The following is a 26,124-nucleotide window of genomic DNA, read 5'->3' as shown; positions in this document are numbered from 1 at the left end:
ATACAGTGCTGTGACATGCCATGGAGGGGAATTCATTGCCCCTAACAATGTCTGAGGCAGTTATAGTAGTCATCCTTAAACCGGGCAAGCCTCCTGAACAGTGCTCTTCATATCGCCCTATCTCTCTCCTTAATATGGATGCCAAGGTGTTAGCTGGTCGATTGAACACTGTGATTACGGCACTGGTGCACGCGGACCAGTCTGGATTTATGCTGGGCAGAGGGACCGACATAAACATCCGGCGTCTCCTCACGCATTTGTCTAGGGCGAGCGGGGACGGCCCAGAGGTAGTCGCCTCTCTAGACACTGAAAAGGCTTTTGATTCAGTTGAGTGGCGCTACCTCTCTGCGATTCTTCTCAAATTCGGATTTGGCCCTCGTTTTATTAGCTGGGTCCAGATGCTATATCACAATCCTATGGCCCGTATACGTACGAATGACTCACTCTCCATGCCGTTTACCCTATCCAGAGGCACTAGACAGGGCTGTCCACTATCCCCGCGATTATTCGCGCTAGCCATGGAACCCATGGCAGCTCGTATTAGAGCCACCTCCTCAGTAAAGGGAATCCAAGTCGGTGTGATCACTGACAAAATATCATTATACACCGATGATACCCTCCTTTTCCTTAAAGACATTTCCTCCCTCCCACCAGCGCTACAAATAATAGATTAATTCGGATCATTCTCGGGAATTAGAGTTATCTGGGGGAAATCATTCCTTTTCTCACTGAATGCGTCGGGTCACCGTCCACCAACAGGCACCCCCCTAAACTGGACATCTGAATTCAAATACCTGGGAGTAAGGATTGGGACTCCATTGTCCTCATATTATGAGCTGAAAGTTCAACCACTTCAAAAAAATTTTTCACAAAAATGTATAGCCTGGAGGACCCTTTCCCTATCACTAGTGGGTAGGGTAAATTTAGTTAAAATGGTTTATCTTCCCAAATTCCACTACTTTTTCGTAATGCCCCCTTAATTCCTCCGGCCTCATTCTTCGCAAAACTAAAAAGTATAATTTCTTCCTTTGTTTGGAACGGTAGGTCCCCGCGACTGGCCATTACTACCCTCCAGCTGCCTGTCACCCAGGGTGGTCTGTTCCTAACAGATTTTCAGATCTACTTCTGGACGGCCGTCCTGGTGACGGTCAGATTGTGGTTTTCCCAACTGCAGGACAACCTAGCCGTAACATTGGAGGCAGCCATAATGGGTTCATACTCTTCTCTCAGTAACGTAGTGTTCAGGGGGCGGGGATCTGATGCGTACAACCATTTAATATTTGGAATAAAGCCAAAGCCCGCTTTGCCTCCCCCGAGATGTTTTCTCCCCACATTACTCTTTGGGGTAATCCTAATCTACCACACATGAATACCGTACCTGACCCCCAGGTTTGGGCAGGGAAAGGTATAGTCAAACTGAAGCATATAGTTCTGGGGGGTAAACTGAGATCCTTTTCTGATCTCAAAAATGCCTATTCACTGCCGGGGTGGATGTTGTTTTGTTACTACCAGCTTCGACACGCGTATAGGAGTCAATTCCCAGCACAAATAATATTAAAATCAGACTCTGTGGAGGGACTACTCACAGCCAGGGTCATAGATAAACCCCTCTCCTCCTTATATTTCCATCTGTCCATAGCTCCATTGAAAAAACTTGAAAAAACCCAAGATAGATGGTGATTGGACATCCCAGATCTGTCAGAGGAGGAGTGGGAGTCATGTGTATCATCCTCTGTCACTAATATGATTTCGGCCAGAGACCGTTTTATGCAGGTAAAGTTCCTCCACAGAGCCTACTACACTCCAAAGCAGTTAACTATTATGAATGCTAACATCCCGGTGGCCTGTCCTAGATGTGGTCAGAGTTCCGCCACCTTCTTTCATATGATATGATCCTGTCCCCGCCTTGGAGATAGCTGACACCCTTAGTCGGGTTACCTCTCTGGAGCTGAGAATAGACCCCAAAATGATGCTGCTCAATGTTTTTGACTCTAGGGTAAAGAGGCAAATATACTAGATTATTTTTTAACTATGCCACATTTTATGCTCGTAGAGACATATTCCTTCACTGGAAGGACAATGCCCCACCCAGGGTATCCTCATGGCGCCTTAAATTGAACTCAGTGCTACCATTATATAAACTTACATATGCCAATCAAAACTGTCCTGCCAAATTTGACAAGATATGGTCGGATGGATAGATGCGTGGGGCACAGAGGTGGAGGAGGTGGTGATATTATTGAAAGAGAGCACAATTACATGTACAAACAATGGAACCGGTTTTTGAAAGGAGCAACCATGATATTGTTATACATTAGCAGTACAGAAAATGCTGTTACAATCTGGATCATGGAAAATGGAGTTGTATGGTAGGATAAGTAAAGTGCGTCATAAAGAATGTAATCACTGTACAAGGAAGAAGAAAACAAATAAAGTGGCCTAAAACTTTTTTAAGGATAAATGGTGCATTTTATATACAACTCTATAGATTTGACCAAAATGAGGAGGAAAGAGGGACTTTGTTCCAAATCAGGGACGGTCCCTCAAAATTAGGGAAAGATTGGATGCTATGCTTTGCGTCCCCTCCCTGCTGAATCAAAAATGAGGGGTTATAGTTGGTTGGAGGTGGGTTCTGGGCTGAGCAATGGCATTATAAATATTGGCAGTCTTGTGTGACTCTGGGATAACAATGCATCTAGGATGTATAACTGATTGCTCTTTCTCTTCTTTGCCTGCAGGACAAGAAGTTCTAAATATTTGGTCATCATCTGCTCATTCATCAAAATGCTGTACTGCTTTCCAGGTTCCACTCGTTACCTAACCTGTATAGAAAATAAACCAATACTGGAAAGTTCAATAAAAATGTTTAAATGTAACAAAAATCAAGGTTGTGAATTGTCTTAATTGCACCTGTCAATATCAAAGTAAGGCAATAGTTTTTACATTGTACAGTAACTATATTATAGATTGGGGAGAAAACGTTTTTTATTGTTTGTAATCTCAGCTGTGGTTAGATGTTTCTCCTGGGCTGTACATGTCTCCCCAATCCTCAACAGGCAAGGAATGCACTCTTCCAGTAGCGTTCAGCCTATCTGTGTAGGTTTTTCACAGAGGCTTATAAGCAGTGCATTTTCAGACACTGTATATATACCATAGATTGTGGACTACAGAATAAGTATACACAGATTTGAGTTATTTTCATTAAGGAAATGTAGCAGAATACATTTTGGCCTAAAATAATGAAAGATTATTTGCAAAATTTTATAACCGCAGCCAAGAAAAAACATGTTTTTGAAAATTTTCTTTTTTTTTTCCATTTATTTAGCAAAAAATTAAAAAAACCCAACAGTGATTAAATATGACCAAAAAGCTCTTTGTGTGAACATTATTATAAAAAATGTTATTTGAGTACAGTGTTATGTGACTGTGCAATTGTCATTCAAAGTGTGACAGTGCTGAAAGCTGAAAATTGGCCTGGGCAGGACGGGGGTGAAAGTGGCCGGTATTGAAGTGGTTAAGATGTGCTCCTCCAGTTAATAGGAATAGGGAATGAAGTGAAAACTCTTTTTCAGTTTCTGGACGATGGAAAGTAAGTAGTAAAAGGAAGGAGGCACAGCCAGTTTGAGAGAGGAGGCAGGGATGGCCGGTGTTGCAGGTCATGTGGGAGGAGGAGTACAATTTGTTGTATGGTCTAGCCCTCGAAGTGGCAGGGCCCTGTGTTGGGGCCCACTACATAATGGAACCCTTCAATGGACAAAGTCCTCGCAAAGTATACAGCATCTTCCATCCATGTATTTGGGCTGAATAAGTAACGTGGGTTGGGTAATTTTGTGTAAAAACTGGTGGTGGAAAATCTGTGTTCAATGCTATTTCCTTCAAAATGACTGTTGCCATTGCCGGGACAAGTGTCACCGCTATGTAAGAAGTTATCCTTCCAGTGTGGGGCCTAGTGAAGTATTTTGGCCATGAGGGATTCTAACTCGTATATAAGCACGTAAGCTGTACCATCATGCTAACACTTGGCTAATGTAATCATATATAATAGACATGTGCAATTTGTTTAGTTCCAAATTCGTTTTTTTAACGCTTTTTGACAAATTCGTTATTTCCGTAATTTTCGAAAATTCGGAAATTGGAACATTTTGGAAATTTGAAAATCCAAAAATAAGAATGAAACTCAAAAACCCGAAAATTTTAAATAATGAATATTAAATTATAGGTATTGGAATTTCCTTTCAAATTTCGCTGTTAGTGAACGTAACGAGTACGAATTTATCCAAAGTTAGGAATTATCTGAAATAACGAATGCCATATCTAAACAAATGGAACATAACTATCTAATAATAATAAATAATAATAAAAACATTTGTAATATTATTTGTTCCATTCCATTTGTTTAAATGCGGCTTTCGTTATTTTGGATAATTCGTAACTTCAGAAAAATTTGTATTAGTTACGTTCACAAACAGCCAAATTTGAAAGGAAATTCCAACACCTATAATTTAATAGTGAGTTTTTAGCTATTTCGAATTTTTACTGATTTTCTTTCATTTTCAGATTTTTGAATTTCCGAATTTTTGAAAAAAAGCAAAGAACGAATGAAACGAAAACCAACAATTTTTTGTCCGTGCACATGTCTAATATATAAGCTGGCATCACTTGGGTCCCTGTGCATACCAGCAAGTGGGCAACCTTTTATTGTCCTGCAATTATTGTTGGGATGACCCCTACTTTGAATTTGGTACATATTCCCATTAACATAGCATAACCTTAAAGAACTATTTAAAAATCATTGGTTAACTTTTAGGTTCTTTTTACTTAAAGCGGAGCTCCAGGCTCCTTCAGAAAATACTGTAGCTGCTGACTTTTAATATTCCAACACTTACCTGTCCACAAATCCAATGGTGTCTTCTCAGGTGCTACCGCCACCATCTCAGGTAAGGGAAACAACAGTGAAGCCTTGTGGCTTTACAGCCGATTCCCTACTGTGCGTGTGCGAAGCTCGCTGTGCTTTGTGAATGGCCCAGTAGTGCGGGAAGGAGGAGGGGGGGGTCTGAACTTCCAGATCAGTTCAGTTCCGATCCGAAGTCAGGCGAAAGTGGGAGCGGGTACTAGACAAGTGCAATTTGTTTCGTTCCAAATTAATTTAATGAATTTTGACAAATTCATTCATTCGGAAATATCCGAATTAACAAGAACCTGTTTAAACGAATTCTTCAGAATATTCGGAAATTCAAAAATAAGAACGAAAATTAGAAAATTAGAAAAATAGAAAATATGAAATAAATAACGAACTAATGAATTAGAGGTATTGGAATTTCCTTTCAAATTTGGCTGTTGGAGAATGTGATGAATACGAATGTATCTGGAATGCCGTATCTAAAAGAATGGAATGTAACAAATTAATAATGATTAAAAAACAATAACAAACTAAATAAATTAATTCAATCCGTTCCATTTGTTTTAGATGCGGCATTCGTTATTTTTCAAATAATTCGTAATTTCAGATACATTCATAATCAGTCAACGTAATGATTATGAATGTATCCGAAGTTACGAATTACCCAAAAAATAACAAATACCGCATCTAAACAAATGGAATGGAATGAATTGATAATAAGTTTATTATTATTATTTTTATTTGTTACGTTCAATTCGTTTAGATAGGGCATTCGTTATTTAAGATAAATTCATATTCGTCATTCTCTAACAGCCAAATTTGAAAGGAAATTCCAATACCTAGAATTCAATAGTTATTGTTAGTTCGGAATTTCGAATTTTCGATCATAACGAATGACCCGAATAACGAATGAAACGAAAACTAACAAATTTTTCGGCAGTGCACATGTGTAGCGAGTACCTGTCAAATCTAGGTATGTGCTCTCCACCAGAAAGGTGCCAAATGTGGCAGCGGAAGGGGGGGGGGGCAAATAAGGCTTATTTTGGGTGGAGCTCCGCTTTAAACATTACAAATCAGGGAGTTTGGAATTTTAAGAGGGATGCTGTGGAGATGTTTAACATAATTAAGTAATACTGTCTGTACAGTTCTTCATTAGCTTTCGGTAGGTAGTACTGTTCTTATTGTAACTTACAGTAAATGGTAATGAAACTGTACTGTAGCTTTATTCAATCAGATTTTGAGTTTGTGACACCGGGGCCATCTAGAAGGTGTATAATTATGTTTGCATATCTTTCCGTTTTTTCAGTGGTAGCCTGATATAAATGGACAGAGCAAATGGCTGTGTCCCCTGCTTTAGTAGCCTCCTGAGATATGAATTGTACATAAAAGCTGATCATTGTAAGCACCCGTTAGTGGTAAATGGTTTGTCTCATCCCTGTAAACTGATACATCTGAAATAAAGCTTGTTCTTTTGGAAAACTGACTTACTGGCCAGATCACATAGTGTAAATTAACATAAAGCCTAATGCCGCGTACACACGACCGGACTTTCTGGCAAACTAGGTCCGATGGGATTAGTCCATCGGACAATCCGATCGTATGTGGGCTAGCCCGATCGTTTTTTGGGGAAAAAATCCGACAGACCTAGAAATAGAACATGTTTCAAATCTGTCCGATGAACTAAAAATTGGAAAAAAACATTAGTCTGTGTGCTGGTCAGACGGACCAAATACAACGCAAGGGAAGCTATTGGCTACTGGCTATTGAACTTCCTTTTTTTGTCCCGTTTACACCATCACGTACAAAACGAGCGGACTTTCAACCGGACTTAATCCATTCGTGTGTGGCCAAGTCCGTTCGTTCTGAAAGTCTGTCGGACCTCTGCCGAAAGTCCGTCGGGAAGATCGACAGACCTAGTTTGCCGGAAAGTCCGCTCGGGTGTACGTGGCATAAGGAAAACCAATGCAGCCATAACATATGGTATGCTGCAAAATAATAAGGCTAGGTTCACACTAGCCCTGCACTGTGCGTTCCGGTTGCAGGAATTGTATCGATACCCCCAGTTAAATCGTGAGATGTGCGGAGCTGCCATTTATTCTGAATGTCACCCCCACACATTCCAGCCCGCAGTGCAGTCATGGGTGTGGGAACCACAAGGTCAAAAAAGACCATGCAGAATCCCTACGAGCGCATTTTTAAAAAGGTGCATGCACCTCTTTTTGTGTGGTTCACACTGCACAGCAGCTCATTCAAATGAATGGGCTGCAGAGCTCGCACTAGTGCGAACTTAGTCTAAATGTTTACTATTGGGTTCAATACCGCTTTAGGCTGCATTAACACCTGAGTGTTTTTTCAGCTCGAAAAACGCCCAACAAGCAAAATCCCATTCATTTAAATTTGCCCCTGTTCACATCTGAGCATTTTGTAGCCTAAAGCAAAACGCCTGAAGCTAAAAGTACATGAGCTTCTTTTTGGACAGATTACAGGCGTTTTTCTGCTTTTTACATTGGTGACCTTTTGACCTGTTAAATAGGTGTGGAGAACTTGGTCTTTTGGAGTCGGTGGCGCCTTCACACCGTAAACCTATTGTAATTGGCCTTGCTGTCAAAAATTCAAATGATTTGCACCTGTCAAACAGGAGTGGAAAAATTTGTCTTTGGGTGTCGTTGGCACCTTCACACCGTAACCCTATAGGTGCTCTCGATGAAAGCAAGAATTGGCCTTGCTGAGCCTGTCATTGTGCCATACTCACACAGATACTCGGTAACGGCCCTGGTGCACGTGCAGCCGCTGCAGCATTGCCAAAGTCGAGTTCCAGCTAGTGGGCATGTCACAAATCAGGAGGTTTACAGGCAGGTGGAATTCCCACTGAATTTCAGTCAACCGAGCACTGGCTGTGTATGACCGCCTAAAATGGCTAGACTTTTCTGGCCTACTTTAGTAGATCTTTCAACCCTAGGTACCTATTGAGGAAACGCTGCACCACCAGATTGAGGACATATGCCAGGCATGGCACGTGTGTCAACTTTCCCTGTCTAAGGGCGGACTGGAGGTTTGTGCCATTATCACAAACCACCATTCCTAGCTCCAGCTGGCATGGCGTGAACCTCTGGGCCTGCCCCTGCAGTGCTGCAAGAATCTCTGCTCCGTTGTGATTCCTGTCTCCTAGACACAACAGCTGAAGCACTGCATGGCACCTTTTAGCCTGACACATTGAATAGCCCCTTGACCGCTTAGGGGGTACTTGTGGTTCATAGGACAGTTCAGCAGAGAAGGGCATTGAAATGGAGGAGGAGGGGGCAGAGCTGACAAATCTGGCATCATCACCACTAGCTGTATGGAGACATGGGGGCACAACAAGCTGCAGCACTGAGCCCTGTCCTGCATCCTTCCGAGTTGCAAGTAGTTACCCAATGTGCTGTGAACTAAATATATCATCCCTGACTATGCTTGCTGGAACACATGTCAGCAGTAACATGGACTTTGCGGGTGACTGCCCTGTCCAACAATGCCACAACATTGCCTTCCACGTGATGGTAGAGAGCTGGAATGGCCTTGTCATTGTGGTACAGCACAACAAATTCATGGAAGGGGGCAGAATCCACCAGACGAAAAGGCAGAAGTTGTAGAGCCAGTAGCTTTGCATTTAGACGCTGGGCATGTGGGTGGCAGTGACTGTATTTCTCTTTTTGCTGCAGCACAGCTTTGACAAGCTTGCATTTAGACGCTTGGCATGTGGGTGGGTGGCAATGACTTTCTTTTTTTGCTGCAGCAGATGGGGCAGAGAAACTTGCCAGCTATAATCTACAGCAGGTGGTGTGCTGCTGGCAGATGTGCTTCAAAGACCTGGGACACCCTGCTGCTGAGAGGTCATGAGTTATAGCGGGGGTAGACTTGAGGTGAGTAAGGAGGAGGAACAGATTTGGTGTTTTTGCCATGCTTGAGACAAAATTTGCAAATTGCAACAGTGTGATCGGCTGCATATGTACTAAAAAAGCCCAGACAGCTGAGCTGTGGGAAGTGCACCGGGAGATAACTTCACAATGTGATGGAATAGGGTGCTGCTCTCTACTCTTCCATTTTGGCTGCCTCCATTGGGGTTGTGCCTCACCCTCACTTTCCTCCTCTGCTGGCATCCAAGCCATGTTGGCATCATCATCATTCATCAATCATCATCATCGGAGACAACTTGGCAATACACTGCGGCTGGAGGAACATGACTGCGAATTTGTGTACCAGTGTTCTCCCCTCTCTGTAGGCTCATGTTCCTGCCTTCCTCAACCTCCAAACTCAGAACCAACATCTGAATCAAGTAATGGCTGTGCATCATTAAGGATCAAGTGGCAGACCCAAATCCAGATCATTTTTTCCCCCCCAAATGCAATTAAAGTCAGGCTGGATTAGACTTGCTTCTAAAAAGAATACCGGTATATTGCTTTTTTTTTTTTTCTTTTGCTTTAATGTTTAATTCTCAAATGCGTTAATTATTTTAAATATTTTTATTTTGTATCCAAATCCCATGGAGGTGCCATCTACGTCCTCCCTTAGGCCACTGATGCTCTTTATATATCTCATCACCACATAACCATATAATTGTGATCTGCTGAGTATGTTATATTTGCTGTTAATTACAAAATAAAAGGTTTGCAGTAAAGATTTCTATATTACTTTTAGAAAAAAAAAATATTTATATTCTACACAAAATATTTTTTTTTTATTTTTTTTATTTAAGCATACTTAAAAGTATGGCTGCAAAATAGGTTTATGTGTAAGTTGATTTTTTTAAATGAAATAAAGCAGCACAAGTGCATATAAAAACTTTCACCTTGTTTGAAAAAATGGTAAGTGACAAAAATTATAGACAAAAAAAAAAAGCCATGGAATATTTTCTGTAGCATGTCTCTGCACAGGGGATATTAGAGAATACACCGATATGTGAAAGTATAGACTTTGTTCTAACTCAGGGGTCTCCAAACTTTCTAAACAAAGGGCCAGTTTACTGTCCTTCAGACTTAAGGGGTGCCAGATTGTGGCCATTGGTAGTAGAAGAGGTGCCGATTTTAGTGGGAAAAAAACAATTCCCCACCTTTGGTGTCAGAGGAATTGTGCTCCTTTGTTGGTGTCATTGGGAATAATTTTGCCAAATCTTTGCTGTTACTGGAGGAATTCTGCCCCATCGTTGGTGTCATTGGGAGGAATTGTGTCTTTTCACTGGCATTAATGGGGGGAATTATGCCCAATTGTTGGCATCAGTGGATGAAAATAGTGCCCCAAGGGCCAGATAAAAGCAAGCAAAGGGCCACATCTGGCCCTCCGGGCCGCAGTTTGGAGACCACTGTTCTAACTGTAATAACGATGATACTGATATGGGGCTTTAATGTGAAAATGCCAACAGACCTTCCTTCTTCATATTTTTCTGGTATTGATTTTGGTAACTGATACATGAATATTAAGTATCTTATTAGTAAGGAAATGCATTTGCCTTTCTCTTATCAACAGCCCTCTAATTGTCCTGAAAACATTTGTCTAACTTTGATTATACAATCCCTTCAGCTTTATCTGCTTTCTATGTTTTTAATACTTTTGCATACTTTCAGAAACAAACTTGTTTTTTTTTTTATATTTACTGTATATTTTTTTTAAATATTGCTTTCTATGACACTGCAATTTACATATGGATTAAAAGTGATTTGTAAATGAATTGTCATAATCACACCTGACTATATTCTGACTGGTGCTGCTTGAATATATCTTATTAATATATTTATGGTTCTGGTGTTTTTGGGGGGTTGTATGGTAAGATTTGTCGCTCAATTCTGCTATTTATTTATATGTATCTGTTTTTCCTATTTATGATGATGCACTGCTGTATGTTGGGATGTGTATTCCAATTTCACATGAAAATGCTTAAAACCTAAATTTAGTGAATTTAAAAAAAATCAGCACAAAGAACCTTACATTTAATGAGAAGTGGACCTTGTGCTGGTGCAGGTTGTTCTATTTGAAATGTTTCATCCTCAAACCCCAAACAGCACTGTGATACTTTGACAATTACTAGGTCATGCGACACAATATCTAAATCCATTTTATTTTTGTGGTATTTAATCAAAGGTGTTTTTTTTTATTTTTTTACTATATAAAGGGAAAAGAAAAAAAACATTGGAAAAAAATCTGTCTCCCTTAGCCTCTGGTATAAAATGTTACAAATAAGTCCTAATTAGGGATGAGCTTTGTGTTCGAGTCGAACCCATGTTCGACTCGAACATCGGCTGTTCGATCGTTCGCCGAATTGCGAACGTTATGGGCCGTTCGCGCTAAATTCGTGTGGCGCGTCACGGCCCATAATTCACTGCGGCATCGCAGTGCATTGCTGGCTGATGATTGGCCAAGCATGCACTATGACCCGCATGCTTGGCCAATCACAGCGCCGTCAGTAGAGAGAGCTGTAATTGGCCAAAGCCAGGGTGGCTTTGGCCAATTATGGCTCAGGGGATTTAGTACACACCCCACACTATATAAGGCCGCCTGCACGGCGGCCCTGTGTAGTGTGTGTTCCGGTGTGCTGAGAGATAGAGAGAGAGAGAGACAGTGTCATTTGATTTGAGTTAGATAGATTAGGCAGAACAGTCAGTCAGTTAGCTGCACTTACAGTGTATTGTGTATATATATGCATCCCAGGTGTTGCATATATATATATACACTGTATTCAGTTTAGCTAGATCCGTTCCTGTTATCTTCTATCTAGACTATTTACATTTAATGCAGTGCAAAAGAGGCGTTTCACCAGGCCTACAGAAACCCCACTCAGCGCCAGGTAGCGATGCTAGTCGCAGAGCTGCTAACAAGCATGCAAGTAAAATTTCATAAATGAATAATAATAAATAGCACCCACTTTGTAGAAAGGGGGGAATATAACCTAAACACAGAGAGCAGCTGTTTAACCACCTCAATACAGGGCACTTTCACCCCCTTCCTGCCCAAGCCATTTTTCAGTTTTCAGCGCTGTCGCAATTTGAATGACAATTGCGCGGTCATGTTACACTGTACCCTAATGAAATTTTTATCATTTTTTCCCCACAAATAGAGCTTTCTTTTGGTGGTATTTGATCACCTCTGCGGTTTTTATTTATTGCGCTATAAACAAAAGAAGAGGGACAATTTTGAAAAAACACAATATTTTTTACTTTTTGCTATAATAAATATCCAATTTTTTTTTTTTTTTTAACAAATTTTTTCCTCAGTTTAGGCCGATACGTATTCTTCTACATATTTTTGGTAAAAAAAAATTGCGCTAAGCGTATATTGATTGGTTTGCGCAAAAGTTATAGCGTCTACAAAATAGGGGATAGATTTATAGCATTTTTATTATTTATTTATTTTTTACTAGTAATGGCGGCGATCTGCAATTTTTATTGTGACTGCGATATTGCGGCGGACATATCGGACACTTTTGACACATTTTTGGGACCATTCACATTTATACAGCGATCAATGCTATAAAATTGCATTGATTACTGTGTAAATGTGACTGGCAGGGAAGGGGTTAACACTAGGGGGCGCTCGAGGGGTTAATGTATTACCTAAGGAGGTGATTCTAACTGTGGGGGGAGGGGACTGACTGGGGGAGGTGACCGATCGGTGTCCCTATGTACAAGGGACACGCCATCGGTCTCCTCTCCTCTCTGACAGGACGTGGATCTGTGTTTACATGCACAGATCCACGCTCCTGCTCTGTTACCCGGCAATCGCGGGTGCCCGGCGGACATCGCGGCCGCCGGGCACGCGCACCGGGTCCCGAGCGACGCAGCGGGCACGCGCGCGCGCCGCCGGCGGCGCGCGCGCGCCCCCTAGTGGCTCGGAAGGCGAGGACGTCATATGACGTCCTCCCAGAACAATAGAAGCCTCGTCCAGCCGTCATATGACGGTGGGCGGTGGCTTAGCGGTTAAACACAAAAGATCACATACAGATATAATGTTTCAAAAAATCTAAAAATAGACTATAATGACACACTAAAACAGCGCTAATGTTGAACTATCATCCAATAGACACGTGGCCAACTACACATGCATAAGGAAATCCATTATAGGAACATCCTTAAAGAAAAAGTCCCTTGAAGAAATAAGTGATGCAGAGTTCAGGGTGTACTTCAACCAGGTCATCAGTTGATAATAAAAAGAATTCTTAACGTGCACCTTCCACCGATCACTCAGGATTCCACCCAGTGTAGACACACTCCCCCTAGGGGGTTAAACTCACCAGAGTTGGAAAATAATAAAACATTCAGAATGATCCAAATCAGCAAACTGGAGTTGACATCACTCATAAGGGATCAGGGATGTTCAGGGCTCATAATGCATCAAAAACAAGAAGAGAAGCATAATAGCATAATCCTGTTTATTGATTAAACCCCTTCCACCACACATAAAACTCCCCTTCAATATATACACGTACATCAAATCATAAAATCAATAGGCAATCATAGAAGCAGGTAGTAGGAGCGTGTTTTACTTCACCATGAACCGTCAGCGCCGCCAGATAGGAACCGCGATTCACTTCCTAGTTGTGCAGTAGGCTCAGGTGGAGCGCACACGTCACTTCCTACGTCGCGTAAGCATTAAGATGCATTATGAGCCCTGAACATCCCTGATCCCTTATGAGTGATGTCAACTCCAGTTTGCTGATTTGGATCATTCTGAATGTTTTATTATTTTCCAACTCTGGTGAGTTTAACCCCCTAGGGGGAGTGTGTCTACACTGGGTGGAATCCTGAGTGATCGGTGGAAGGTGCACGTTAAGAATTCTTTTTATTATCAACTGATGACCTGGTTGAAGTACACCCTGAACTCTGCATCACTTATTTCTTCAAGGGACTTTTTCTTTAAGGATGTTCCTATAATGGATTTCCTTATGCATGTGTAGTTGGCCACGTGTCTATTGGATGATAGTTCAACATTAGCGCTGTTTTAGTGTGTCATTATAGTCTATTTTTAGATTTTTTGAAACATTATATCTGTATGTGATTTAATGCAGTGCGTCCTGCTCACAGTGTTCAGCTAGATCCGTTCCTGTTATCTTCTAGACTATTTACATTTAGTGCAGTGCGTCCTGCTCACAGTGTTCAGCTAGATCCGTTCCTGTTATCTTCTAGACTATTTACATTTAGTGCAGTGCGTCCTGCTCACAGTGTTCAGCTAGATCCGTTCCTGTTAAATTCCTACTGACAGGCAGGCTTGTCTGGTTACAGTATATAAAGCTACCTGAAGAAAATTACAGGTGTTCTATTTGATCCTATTAGTACCACGGTCAGGCAGCTAGACTATTTACATTTAGTACAGTGCGTCCTGCTCACAGTGTTCAGCTAGATCCGTTCCTGTTATCTTCCTACTGACAGGCAGGCTTGTCTGGTTACAGTATATAAAGCTACCTGAAGAAAATTACAGGTGTTCTATTTGATCCTATTAGTACCACGGTCAGGCAGCTAGACTATTTACATTTAGTACAGTGCGTCCTGCTCACAGTGTACAGCTAGATCCGTTCCTGTTATCTTCCTACTGACAGGCAGGCTTGTCTGGTTACAGTATATAAAGCTACCTGAAGAAAATTACAGGTGTTCTATTTGATCCTATTAGTACCACGGTCAGGCAGCTAGACTATTTACATTTAGTACAGTGCGTCCTGCTCACAGTGTTCAGCTAGATCTGTTCCTGTTATCTTCCTACTGACAGGCAGGCTTGTCTGGTTACAGTATATAAAGCTACCTGAAGAAAATTACAGGTGTTCTATTTGATCCTATTAGTACCACGGTCAGGCAGCTAGACTATTTACATTTAGTACAGTGCGTCCTGCTCACAGTGTTCAGCTAGATCCGTTCCTGTTATCTTCCTACTGACAGGCAGGCTTGTCTGGTTACAGTATATAAAGCTACTTGAAGAAAATTACAGGTGTTCTATCCCAGCTTAGTGCAGCTACAGGCCATTAGTATGTCTGGAAGGCCAAGAAGGAGAGGCAGACAGTCACAAGCCAATAAGAGAGGGCAAGCAGGCTCTGTGTCTAGTGCTGGTCGTGGAGACGGTGCATCCTCATCAGCACGTGGCCATGGGACACGCTTGGCCTTTTTTTCGGCAGCTGGCCGTGTTGAGCCGCAACATGCGGAAGACTTGGTCGAGTGGATGACCAAGCCGTCCTCATCCTCCTCATCCTCTCTCACCCATGCCCAGGGTGCTTTGTCTGGCAAAGCAGCGGCCTCTTCCCTCAGCTCAATGTCATCAGTGACTCCTTCCCTAGCTCCACCATGTCCTCATGAGGATTCCCTCGAACTGTTTGACCACAGTGTTGGGTACATGCTCCAGGAGGATGCCCAGCGTTTGGAAGGCTCTGATGACGATACTGAGCTCGATGAAGGCAGTAACATGAGCACGGACAGAGGGGGTGCCCAAGAAGGACAGCAATCTGGCAGTCATGCTCCCCCTGCTGCAGCATACTGCCAGGTTTGCTCCAGTGATGAGGAGGGAGGGGATGATGAGGTCACTGACTCAACGTGGGTGCCTGATAGGAGAGAGGAGGAGGAGGAGGAGGAGGAGGCGGCGGCACATCACCAACGAGGCAGGATGCCCTCCAGGGGCCAGCCTAAGGGCAGCACATTGGCTGCATCACACCCCAAAGCTCCACATGTGCAGGGCGCTGCAGTCTCTGCGCGTTATTCAAAAAGTTCTTTGGTGTGGGCCTTTTTTGAGACGAGTGCATCAGATCGCACCGCTGCTATTTGCAACATATGTCTCAAGCGTATCTCGCGTGGCCAAAACATCTCCCGCTTGGGTACCACATGCTTGACCAGACATATGTTGACCTGCCATGCAGTTCGTTGGCAAGCGTATCTAAAAGACCCACACCAAAGAACAAAGAGGATCTCTCCTTGCTCCTCATCAGCTGAGATTTCCAACCCCACTAGACCTTCAGTCCTCTCTGAGACCTGCAGTGAGAGGAATGAAGGTGTAGAATTAGGTGTGTCACAGCCAAGTACTTGTGGGCAATCTGCTTTTGGTACACCGACGTCAGATTGTACCAGGCAAATTTCCCTGCCCCAGCTGCTGCACCGCCGAAAGAAGTTTGCTCCCAGCCATCCACATGCCCAGCGGTTGAATGCTAGCTTGGCAAAATTGCTAGCACTTCAACTGCTGCCTTTTCAGTTGGTAGACTCTGCCCCCTTCCGTGAGTTTGTGGAATGTGCGGTTCCTCAGTGGCAGGTACCCAAACGCCACTTTTTCTCACGGAAGGCGATTCCGGCTCTCTACCGGCATGTGGAAGGCAATGTCCATGCCTCGCTGGACAGGGCGGTCAGCGGTAAGGTGCATATTACCGCTGACTCATGGTCCAGCAGGCATGGACAGGGACGTTACCTAAGTTTCACGGCGCGTTGGGTGACTCTGCTGGCAGCTGGGAAGGATGCAGGACAAGGTGCAGTAGTGTTGGAGGTTGTTCCGCCACCACGCCTCCAAAATGCTGATTGTGACACACCTCTCTCCTCCACCCCCTCCTCTTCTTCTTCCTCCATGGCCTCTTCCTCGGAACCAGCGGTGCTCCGTAGGCGTTCAAGGGGCTACGCAAGTACGCAGGCCAAAAGATGCCATGCGGTGCTTGAGCTGGTGTGCTTGGGGGACAGGAGCCACACTGGGGCAGAGGTTTTGTCAGCTCTGCAGGGGCAGGTTCAGAGGTGGTTGACGCCACGCCAACTTAAGGCAGGAATGGTGGTTTGCGACAATGGCACCAACCTCCTCTCTGCCCTCCGACAGGGACAAATGACCCATGTGCCCTGTTTGGCTCACGTCCTTAACTTGGTGGTGCAGCGGTTCTTGGGCAGGTACCCGGGCTTACAGGATGTCCTGAGGCAGGCCAGGAAAGTCTGTGTGCATTTCCGCCGGTCATATAATGCCAGTGCTCGGCTGACGGACCTCCAAAAGGAGTTTAACCTGCCCAAGAACCGCCTAATCTGTGACATGCCCACCAGGTGGAACTCAACGTTGGCCATGCTGCAGCGGCTGCACACGCAGCAGAGGGCCATCAATGAGTACCTGTGCGACTATGGCACCAGGACAGGGTCAGGGGAGCTTGGTTTTTTTTCCCCACGCCAGTGGGCCATGATCAGGGATGCATGCACTGTCCTGTCACCATTCGAGGAGGCCACGAGGATGGTGAGCAGTGACAGTGCATGCATCAGTGACACTGTCCCCCTTGTCCACCTGTTGGAGCACACGCTGCGTGGAATAATGGACAGGGCACTTGAGGCAGAACAGAGGCAGGAAGAGGAGGACTTCCTTAGCTCTCAAGGCCCCCTTTATCCAGACAGTGTTCCTGCGTGCCCGCCGATCACACAGGAAGAGGACGAGGAGGAAGAGGAGGAGGAGGAAGATTGTGCCAGTATGGAGGTGGAGCCTGGCACTCAGCATCAGCAGCAGTCTTTAAGGGATCAGTCCCAAGAAACACATGGACTTGTACGTGGCTGGGAGGAGGTGGCTGCGGATCATGTCGTTCTTAGTGACCCAGAGGACTCCGGACCGAATGCCTCAGCAAACCTACGCTGCATGGCCTCCCTGATCCTGCAAAGCCTGCGTAAGGATCCTCGTATTCGTGGTATCAAGGAGAAGGACCAATACTGGCTGGCAACCCTCCTTGATCCACGTTACAAGGGTAAGGTTGCGGACCTTATCTTGCCATCGCAGAGGGAGCAGAGGATGAAACATCTTCGGGAGGCCTTGCAGAAAGGTCTGTGCAACGCGTTCCCAGAGACTGGGAGGTTACAAACTCCTGTTTCTGGACAACGTGTTGCTGAGGCTTCGGTCAGTCAAAGAAGGAGCGGTGGAGAAGGTGGCCGTCTGACCGATGCGTTCAGACAATTTTTTGGTCCGCAGCCCCAAGGTATGATCGGTTCCAGCAACCATCGCCAGCGTCTGTTTTACATGGTGCAGGAATACCTAGGGGCAAGATCAGACTTGGACACCTTTCCCACCGAAAATCCTCTGGGTTACTGGGTCTTGAGGATGGATCACTGGCCAGAGCTTGCACAGTATGCAATTGAGCTACTGGCCTGTCCTGCATCCAGCGTTCTTTCGGAACGCACATTCAGTGCTGCTGGAGGCGTGGTAACCGATCACAGGGTGCGTCTGTCCACCGACTCGGTCGATCGGCTGACCTTCATAAAAATGAATGAGTCTTGGATCACCACCAGCTACCAAGCACCTGATGCTGATGTAACCGAATAATTTTTTTTGAAATCTCAGATCCCTTCAAAGACTGCCTATGCTGATGCTGAGTGACTATCCCTGAGTAATTATCCTCTTCCTCCTCAATCATCACGCTGATAGCTTGTAAGAACATTTTTGGTTCTGGGCGCCACCACCAGTGCCTAAGGCACAATTTTTCAGCCCCTGTTTAACAGGGGCGTGTAATTACAATTTTTGATGTAATACTTTGCAGCAGGGCTCGTTCCTGCATTCCAACTAGAGTGTCTGTGAGGGGTTGCAGTGTTGTGGCACCAGCACCAGTGCCTAAGGCCCAATTTTTCTGCCCCTGTCTAACAGGGGCGTGTAATTACAATTTTTGATGCAATACTTTGCAGCAGGGCTCGTTCCTGCGTTCCAACTAGAGTGTCTGTGAGGGGTTGCAGTGTTGTGGCACCAGCACCAGTGCCTAAGGCCCAATTTTTCTGCCCCTGTCTAACAGGGGCGTGTAATTACAATTTTTGATGCAATACTTTGCAGCAGGGCTCGTTCCTGTGTTCCAACTAGAGTGTCTGTGAGGGGTTGCAGTGTTGTGGCACCAGCACCAGTGCCTAAGGCCCAATTTTTCTGCCCCTGTCTAACAGGGGCGTGTAATTACAATTTTTGATGCAATACTTTGCAGCAGGGCTCGTTCCTGCGTTCCAACTAGAGTGTCTGTGAGGGGTTGCAGTGTTGTGGCACCAGCACCAGTGCCTAAGGCCCAATTTTTCTGCCCCTGTCTAACAGGGGCGTGTAATTACAATTTTTGAAGCAATACTTTGCAGCAGGGCTCGTTCCTGCGTTCCAACTAGAGTGTCTGTGAGGGGTTGCAGTGTTGTGGCACCAGCACCAGTGCCTAAGGCCTAATTTTTCAGCTCCTGTTCAACAGGGGCATGTAATTACAATTCTTGATCTAATATTTCACAGCAGGGCCCTGTGAGGGCTTACAGTGTTGTGGCCACAGCAACACCTAAGGCCCAAATTTCTGCTGAGTATATAGGGCAGGACCCTACTTTCAAACATCTAACTTACAAACGACTCCTACTTGCAAACGGAAGGAGACAACAGGAAGTGAGATGAAATCTACCCCTAGGAAGGGAAATTCTTTCCTGTAAGAGTTAATATGGGAAAACAATTTCTCCTTTCCACTGATGCTTTCCAATCCTTGTTCCACAAAAAAACCCAAATTTTCAAAAAACATTTTTCATTGGGACAAAAAAGTGAGGTGAAATCTTCTGAAGAGGAGGAAAGACAGCAAAACAAATGTCACAGGGGTGATAACCCTTCCCTATGTTTTCCAAAAAGCTTAGAAAAGATTTTTTGGCTGGAGCTAAACACGTTAAAAATGTTCAAAATTACAAACAGATTCTACTTAACAACAAACCTACAGTCCCTGTCTTGTTTGCACCGCCTGTATACTGCTGTTCAGAGTATATAGGGCCTGGTGGCCCCACACCTTTCCTTATTTTAATTTGGGTGCGGGGTTCCCCTTAATATCCATACAAGACCCAAAGGGCCTGGTAATGGACTGGGGGGTACCCATGCCGTTTGTCTCACTGATTTTCATCCATATTGCCATGACCCGACATGACATTAAACCCGCAAGCAGTTTTAAATGAGATTTTTTCCTTTAAAAATGACATTTGGTGCAGGGACTGTTCTAAACATGGGAAACACGCGTCACTTTACAGGCATACTATAGACACCCCCCAGGTACGATATTTAAAGGAATATTTCACTTTTTTTTTTTTACTTTAAGCATCATTAAAATCACTGCTCCCGAAAAAACGGCCGTTTTTAAAAGTTTTTTTTGCATTGATACATGTCCCCTGGGGTAGGACCCGGGTCCCCAAACCCTTTTTAGGACAATACCATGCAAATTAGCCTTTAAAATGAGCACTTTTGATTTCGAACGTTCGAGTCCCATAGACGTCAATGGGGTTCTAACGTTCGTGCAAACTTTCGGTCCGTTCGCGGGTTCTGGTGCGAACCGAACCGGGGGGTGTTCGGCTCATCCCTAGTCCTAATAAATGAAATGAAAAATTTATTCTGATACATTTCTTTAGTGTATATTATTTAGTTTGTGTGAAAGTTATAGAGCAGTGATGGTGAACCTTGGCACTCCAGATGTTTTGGAACTACATTTTCCATGATGCTCAACTGCACTGCAAAGTGCATGAGCATCATGGGAAATGTAGTTCCAAAACATCTGGGGTGGCAAGGTTCGCCATTACTGTTATAGTGTCTACAAACTATGCTATTTATATTTGAAATTTATCAACCCTAAAGGACAGTAAAAACACCCCAAAAATGACCCCTTTTTGGAAAGCAGACACTCCAGGGCATTTAGTAAGAGGCATAGCAAGTTTTGTGAAGTTTTTGTGAAGAAATTTTTAGGGAAATTGTTTTTTTTTTCTCAAAAAGTTGTCATTTTAAGTTATTTCTTACACACAACATGGGTATACTTACAACTACATACCAAAACATGTTCTTCTACTTCACCAGAGTATGGGAATACATGTGTGGGATGATTTTGCTGTCTAGATGGGAAGGGGGGGGGGGGGGTCCAAAATCCAAAAAGAATCTTCAGACTTTCAAGGGGCATGAATTATGCATCAAATTTCCTGACTACCTATTTAGATGCCCTGAAGTGGCCAGAATAATAGAAACAGCCAAAAAGTGACCACCTTTTGGAATACAGATCGTCTAACATATTTGCTAAGAGGCATGGTGAGTCTTTTGAAGACTTCATTTTTTTGCCACAAGTTTTTGGAAAATTAGGAAAATTAAGGAAATGTGTTTTTTTTTTACACAAAGCTGCCAATTGTAGAACATTTCTAGCACACAGCATGGGCCTATTTAGACTTACACCCCAAAACACATTCTACTACTCCAGTGTATGGGATACCACATGTGCAAACAGTGGCGGCCCGTCGATTAGGAGCGCCACCCCCTCAATCCGCAGGCCAATCCCCTATCCATGCATCTGGCCCCTTTCAGGATACCAGGTGGATGCATGGATGGGTGTTTTTTTTTTTTTTTAAGCACCTGATATTTGACTTAAAGGGTGTGATCACTATGGACCAATAGGAATTTATTAGAACAACCTAAATTCCCCATACCCCTGTCTTTTATGCTCTACCTAAACTCCACAAGGACTTCAAACATTCACCCAGTCATCCAATAATTTCAGGGAATGGCTCCCTTACCAAAAACCTTAGTACAAAGGTAGATGAATACCTAAGACTGTATGTTGTAAGCCTTCCCACATACATACAGGATACTATCCATCTACTCCAGATCCCTAATGGGTTACATATATCTCATTTAGCCCATTTAGTCGCCATAGACATCTAGGCACGTTTAATCCCACATGACAAGGGTCTGTCCTGCATAAAACGAGTCATGTCACAGTGTAGCTCACATGATCGACCTCTGACTGAATTCATTTTAGAGTCACTCAACTATATTCTTCATCACAATTACTTTATGTTGAATGGTTCCCACTTCCTCCAGGTATAGGGGGTGATGGGTACATGTTGTGCCCCATCCTACACAAATCTGTGTTTTGGGGAGTGGGAACGTATGTTCCTGTCCTCGGAGGAGCTAGCTGCATACATGGCCCACATCATTCTGCGGTACAGGTGTATAGATGATGTGTTTACTGTATGGGACAATTCACTCAATTTACTGAATGAATTTTTAAATGTACTGAATGTAAATTATTATCTAAAATTTACTATGCTGGCCTTTACTTTTAAATGTGCTAAATCCATAACAGATAATGTTGTCCAGAGTGAACTCAGAAGTGAAGGGAGGGGAGATCAATGTAAATATCAGGGCATGTTCACGTGTAGCTACTGATGATACATAAATACCAAGAAATTGATTATTCTTGCAAATGGTGAAAAATGTATACCTAAACACTACGCCAATTGCAAAACAAAGGGGGGGGTGTATATCCTCGCATGTGAATGTACTCGTTTTTATATGGGCTCCCCTGGAGCCCTAATATGTATAATGTCAAAGTAAAGGCCTGTGTGCAGTGCTCTGGGTGTTCAAGGGTTAATAGGAACTGTGACCAGGAGAGTTGCCTCAGGCCAGGATCTGTGCATGTGAACATTGTGTGAGCTTGGGCACCCAAACCAATGGGTGACCCTGAAGTTCTGTAGGCAAGAGCTCTGCTGCATGTGAGAGAGGAAGTCACTAAGGGGGCTAGGGAGGAGGTGGAATCCTTATGAGTAGAGCTCCAAAGGGATGAAGCTAAGGGGAAAATAATACTGGGAGTATGCTATAGGCCCACTAACCTGAGGGAGGAGGAGGAGATGGCTCTCCTATCACAAGTTGGATTAGCAGCAAGGATGGGAAGTGTTATCATAATGGGGGATTTTAATTATCCAGACGTGGACTGGGTGGAGGGAACCACGCATTCGTCTAAGGCTCGCCAGTTCCTAAATGTCTTGCGGGACAATTTCATGGTTCACATGGTAGACGCACCAACTAGAAATAAAGCGTTACTGGATCTACTGATTACCAACAATACAGACCTGATCACGGATGTGGAAATACAGGGCAATTTAGGTAACAGCAATCACAGGTTAATTGGCTTCAGTATAAATCGCACAAATAGGAAACATAAGGGGAATACAAAGACACTGAATTTCAAAAGAGCCAATTTCCCTAAACTATAAACCTTGTTAGAAGGCATGAATTGGGATACAATCTTAGGAACAAAGAACACGGAGGAGAGATGAATTTGCTTTAAGAGCATATTAAATAAGGGCATTAGCCAATGCATCCCATTGGGTAATAAATTTAAAAGAGTGAACAAAAGTCCTGGATGGCTTAACTCCAATGTAAAAATGCATATAAAAGCAAAGGAGAAGGCATTCAAAAAGTACAAGGTTGAGGGATCATCATCAGCATTCAGACTTTATAAAGAATGCAACAAGAAATATAAGGGTGCAATCAGGACGGCTAAGATAGAACACGAAAGACACATAGCGGAGGAGAGCAAAAAAAATCCCAAGAAATTATTTAAGTATGTAAACATTAAAAAAAGGAAGGACAGACCATATTGGCCCCATAAAGAATGAGGAAGGACATCTGGTTACAAAGGATGGGGAGATGGCGAAGGTATTGAATTTATTCTTCTCCTCAGTCTTCATGAGGGAATCGGGGGGCTTCAGTAACCAAAACTGCAGTGTTTATCCTCATGACACATCACAGGAAGCACCTACATGGTTAACAAAGGACAGAATTAAAATTAGACTTGGGAAACTTAACATTAATAAATCACCGGGACCAGATACTTGGGGAACTCAGTCATGTAATTGCCAGACCATTGTTCCTAATTGTTACTTACAGTCTACTGACTGGAACGGTACCAGGTGATTGGAGAAAAGCCAATGTAGCACCAATATTTAAAAAGGGCCCAAAATACATCCCTGGGAATTACAGGCCAGTTAGCCTAACATCAATAGTATGCAAGCTCTTGGAGGGGTTGATAAGGGGCTATATACAAGATTTTATAAATGAGAACGGTATCATTAGCAGTAATCAGATTGGATTCAAGAAGCATCGTTCTTGCCAAACCAATCTATTAACCTTCTATGAGGAGGTGAGTTGCCATCTAGATAAAGGAAGGCCCATAGATGTGGTGTATCTGGATTTAGCAAAAGCATTTGACACAGTTCCCCATAAACATTTACTGTACAAAATAAGGTCTGTTGGCATGGACCATAGGGTGAGTACATGGATTGAAAACTGGCTACAAGGGTGAGTTCAGAAGGTGGTGATAAATGGGAGTATTCGGAATGGTCAGAGGTGGGTAGTGGGGTCCCTCAGGGTTCTGTGCTGGGACCAATCCTATTTATTTTGTTCATAAACAACCTGGAGGATGGGGTAAATAGTTAAATCTCTGTATTTGCGGACAATATTAAGCTAAGCAGGGCAAATACTCCTCCGCAGGATGTGGAAACCTTGCAAAAAGATCTGAACAAATTAAAGGGGTGGGCAACTACATGGCAAATGAGGTTTAATGTAGAAAAATGTAAAAAAAATGCATTTGGGTGGCAAAAATATAGGATGAAAAATGACCTGGGGGTCCTAGAAGATGACGGGCTCAGCAATGGCATGCCAAGCTGCTGCTAACAAAGCGAACAGAATATTGGCATGCATTAAAAAGCAACTCCAGAGATAAAACGATAACTCTCTCTCCCGCCCTACAAGACTCTGGTCCGGCCGCACCTGGAGTATGCTGTCCAGTTCTGGGCACCAGTCCTCAGGAAGGATGTACTGGAAATGGAGTGAGTACAAAGAAGGGCAACTAAGCTAATAAAGGGTCTGGAGGATCTTAGTTATGAGGAAAGGTTGCGAGCACTGAACTTATTCTCTCTGGAGAAGAGACGCTTGAGAGGGGATATGATTTAAATTTACAAATACTGTACTAATGACCCCCACAATAGGGATAAAACTTTTTGCGGAAGAGAGTTTAACAAGACATGTGGCCACTCATTAAAATCAGAAGAAAAGGGTTCTTTACTGTAAGAGCGGCAAGGATGTGGAATTCCCTTCCACAGGTGGTGGTCTCAGCGGGGAGAATCGATAGTTTCAAAAAACTATTAGCACCTGAACAACCGCAACATACAGGGATATACAATGTAATACTGACATATAATCACACACATATAATCACACACATCAGTCTATTATGAATGCTGCTGCTAGACTAATATACCTCACTAATCGATCCGTGACTGCTGCTCCTCTCTGCCAATCCCTTCACTGGCTTCCCCTACCCCACCGTGTAAAATTCAAAATGCTAACCATAACATACAAGGCCATTCACAACATCGCCCCCATCTACATCACCAACATCATCTGCAGATATCGCCCAAATCGCCCCCTCTGCTCCTCCCAGGACCTCCTGCTCTCTAGCTCCCTTGTTACCTCCTCCCATGCTCGCCTTCAGGACTTCTCCAGAGCCTCTCCCATCCTCTGGAATTCCCTGCCCCAGTATGTCTGATCAGCCCCTAGCCTGTCCACCTTTAGGAGATCCCTGAAAATTCATTTATTCAGGGAAGCCTATCCCACACCCACATAACTGTCCCTGAGCCACCCCCATCAAATCATTCTTTGCAGCTATTACCTTTTGTACCACCACCCCCTCCCTTTTAGAATGTAAGCTCTATGAGCAGGGCCCTCCTGTATCTTTTGTATTGAACTGTACTGTAATTGTGTTGTCCCCCTTATACATTGTAAAGCGCTGCGTAAACTGTTGGCGCTATATAAATCTCGTATAATAATAATAATAATAACACATAGGTTGGATTTGATGGACTTGTGTCTTTTTTCAACCTCAACTACTATGTAACTATGTGCAGGACACGTGTATGGAAATTGGGAGGCTTGCTTACAAATGGTTATTGGAGCAGCTGTGGGATTCTCATCAACTTGATTAAGTGTTTGGTCATCATGCTTTTGAATGGGTTGAACGGAAAAAAAACTGACATATCCCGGCATCAACAGAAATGATTTTGATGCAGGGATCTCCTCTGCTTTATTAACTGATCAGCTGAATAACCTGATCAGCGCTTGCAGCCAATGGCTGCAAGTGCTGAGAGAATGCTGGTTTTCCAGCATGACTGTGTGGCAGAAGTCGGTCGTTAGACCAGCTTCTGTTGATCAGATAGCAGTACACACAGACCAAAAGTCGGCCAGTTCTTGCTGAACCATGATGTTCGCTCTGTGTGTACCAGGCTTTACCCACTTCAGCCCCGGAAGATTTGGCTGCTAAATGACCTGGCCATTTTTTGTGATTCAGCACTGCGTTGCTTTAGCTGACAATTATGCGGTCGTGCGACGCTGCCCCCAAACAAAAGTGACATTCTTTTTTCCCACCAATAGAGCTTTCTTTTGGTGGTATTTGTTCGCCTCTGCGGTTTTTATTTTTTGCTCTATAAACTAAA

General features: G+C 43.6%; 1 protein-coding gene across 2 annotated transcripts in view; it reads left to right on the top strand.

Annotated features, from left to right (window-relative positions):
* Positions 1 to 2,882, top strand: part of LOC141105638 (ovostatin-like) — a 208,961-nt gene extending 206,079 nt beyond the window's left edge. For both annotated transcript variants that reach the window (XM_073595608.1, XM_073595607.1), the window contains exon 36: positions 2,739 to 2,882. The gene's annotated coding sequence lies outside the window, so the exon portion shown is untranslated. The remainder of the gene's footprint in view (positions 1 to 2,738) is intronic.
* The last annotated feature ends 23,242 nt before the right edge of the window (positions 2,883 to 26,124 follow it).

Source organism: Aquarana catesbeiana, linkage group LG08 (assembly GCF_042186555.1).
Source record: "Aquarana catesbeiana isolate 2022-GZ linkage group LG08, ASM4218655v1, whole genome shotgun sequence".
NCBI lineage: Eukaryota > Metazoa > Chordata > Amphibia > Anura > Ranidae > Aquarana > Aquarana catesbeiana.
This window is presented reverse-complemented; position numbering and strand designations above follow the sequence as displayed.